Here is a 2,557-nt window from a genome sequence, read left to right as displayed (position 1 = left end):
TTACATCATTAAAATTGGGAGCTGCTCCAGCGAATATCACGTATTTCTCCGCCTTCCTTATTAGCTCATGTATATGTACTAAAGCACAGCAAATGTACCAGCAGAAATACTCTTCACATGTGTACATGAGTAAATGGAACATATATTTTATAGTACTTAAAAAGATAGGAACAAAAAAAGAGAACATCAAAAAATTTTAAGAATTGAGCAATGTTACTCAACAGCCCTCTGCTACCTAGAACACTGTTCCGCTTTTCCAGAGTACTTGAGTATGTTGATTGCATTCAGTAGTATTTGAAATCTTCATAGGAAGTATAGGAATACTTATGAAGTTTTTTCTTTAAAGTGTTAGCATTTAACATAATGTTAAGAAAAGACATACATTTTACAACATATATACAACATATACTTAAAATATTGTTTTATATTTGAAAAACGCCGACGCCGACATTTCTCGCCGACACTACAATGTTTGCAAAAAAGTTCGAGTCTTACATATATACATATGTTTATACATAACAACCATCGAGTGGTAGCAGCTTTCATCATTTTATCGATGATTTATGTACATATGTACATAATATGTAAATTTTTTTAAATAACCAAATATGTGTGTCCATCCCGCGACCTCTATTTATGACCACTTCTTATTGTCAAATCGATATTTTCATTTCCCAAAACCAGGCGCTCATACATGTGAAGTAACAAGTTTTCTATTTCTAAGCAGAAAACTGTTTTGTATAACTTTTTAAATTTCCAAAAATTTACTTTGTGAATTTTAAAGGGTTCTACAAACGAATTAAAAAGTGATACAAGCAAATGTATGCGTATGGAAAGCTTGCTACTTCATATGTATGTATGAGCGCCTGGTATTGGGAAATGAAAATATCTTATTGTAAAATTAAAAATTAGTTCTTTGTATAAAATGAGTCCACTTTCTTTATAAAAATATGCTGTTGGCTAAATATTCGGAGCGCCCTACATTGTTTCTCGATGTTTGTTATTTAACATAAGAGTCAGCTCTAACATTATGTAGCATTAAACCTAAACTTCCAAAAATACTAAAAAAATACTTGTGAAGGAACGTCTTTATTGTGGAAGTTTGACAGCATGGTACTGCTGATTTATGTTCCCCTTTTTTCGGAACATAATTTTTTGAGTACTTTTTTATGTACACAGCGCTAAATATCTTCACTTCTCTTCCTTCCATACCCTTTTTGTTAGAGTATGAGTAGTTTAAATATTTGAAGAAAACTTCACAGTGAAGCAAACTGAATTCCGATGCAGACCTTTAATATGTATATATATTCGATTAGGCTAGTTTTTCTTCATTTACTGGAGGACTTGACAATTTGCTCGGATTATTGACAACCTCGGCCGCTGTGCTGTAGTGGTAAGCAGTGCACGCTTCCACTCCGCAGCACCAAGGTTCAAACGCTGGTCAAAGCAACATCGCTAAAATATAGAAAAAAAAGTTTTTTCTTAACAGCGGTCGTACCTCGGCAAGCAATGGCAAACCTCCAAGTGTAATTCTGCCATGAAAAACAGCTTCTCACAAAAAATACAATCGCCGTTCGGAGTCGCGTAAAACTGTAGGTCCCTCCGCTTTGTGTGACAACATCAAGGCGCACGCCACAAATCGGAGGAGAACCTCGGCCAAACACTAACATATGTGTAAGCGCCAATCTATTATTATTATTATTATTGACAACCTCGTATACAGTAGGTGGAGGGCTATGGGTGAAGGCTCTGAAACTGGTACCGTTTCTCCATCAGCTCATTATGCGGTATGGCCGTGATTTCAGGATAACCTTTACCATCGCCTGAGGCATTAGATTCAGCGCCACCACTAGCACCAAATTTACCACCTTCGTCGGCTACTGGTCCCGTCAATGGAATTTCGACATTGTTCAGGCAATCGGGAATACAAGCTGCCTACCATTTGGCACATTTGCGTTTTATCGACTCTTCAGAACTTCGCTAAATGTTTGGAGCACATCGTAAATAACGCCACTCGAGTGTAAAGCATTCCTCTTAAACAGAATTTAATTTGATTATACTTTTTTAATACAATAATAATAATTCTGCAACAAGGCAGAACTACATTCCGAAAATCGATCTTGCTTATCGTCATAATTTTCCAAATGTGCCTGCGCTGCTACTTCCCTAGTAATAGCTTCATTTTCCAATTGCGCCTTCTTTGTAGCCTCAACATATCCTGAAAAGAAATAAGTTTACATTAAACAATAGAAATAGCAAAATTAGCAAACAAAATACTTTCATTCATTTTGTTATGTTTTCAAATTTCTGAGAAATGCGAATTCACCGCGATGCAATACAGCAAGAACAAGGACCAGGGATGCATTTCTAAGTAAAACTATTATTCAGCGGCAATGCTCAGAGCATGGGCGTAGCCAGGTAGGGGTAGGGGTGCCCGAGCCCCTCTAACTTCCAAATTTTTTCCAATATATTCAAAAATAGTCCAGGAAATGCTAGATTATTAATTTCGTATGTACATATATGTACATATATTTATGCATACATAAGTATGTCATTT

The 2,557-nt window shown here is 35.9% G+C and overlaps 1 pseudogene; it reads right to left on the bottom strand.

Annotated features, from left to right (window-relative positions):
- Positions 1–933: 933 nt before the first annotated feature.
- LOC118755084 lies at positions 934–2,218 on the bottom strand (annotated as a pseudogene).
- Positions 2,219–2,557: the final 339 nt, after the last annotated feature.

This window comes from Rhagoletis pomonella, unplaced genomic scaffold, assembly GCF_013731165.1.
Source record: "Rhagoletis pomonella isolate Grant_MI unplaced genomic scaffold, Rhpom_1.0 Rhpom_scaffold_05272, whole genome shotgun sequence".
Taxonomy (NCBI): Eukaryota; Metazoa; Arthropoda; class Insecta; order Diptera; family Tephritidae; genus Rhagoletis; species Rhagoletis pomonella.
The sequence above is the reverse complement of the archived record's forward strand: the minus strand, read 5'-3'. Positions and strand labels throughout refer to the sequence as shown.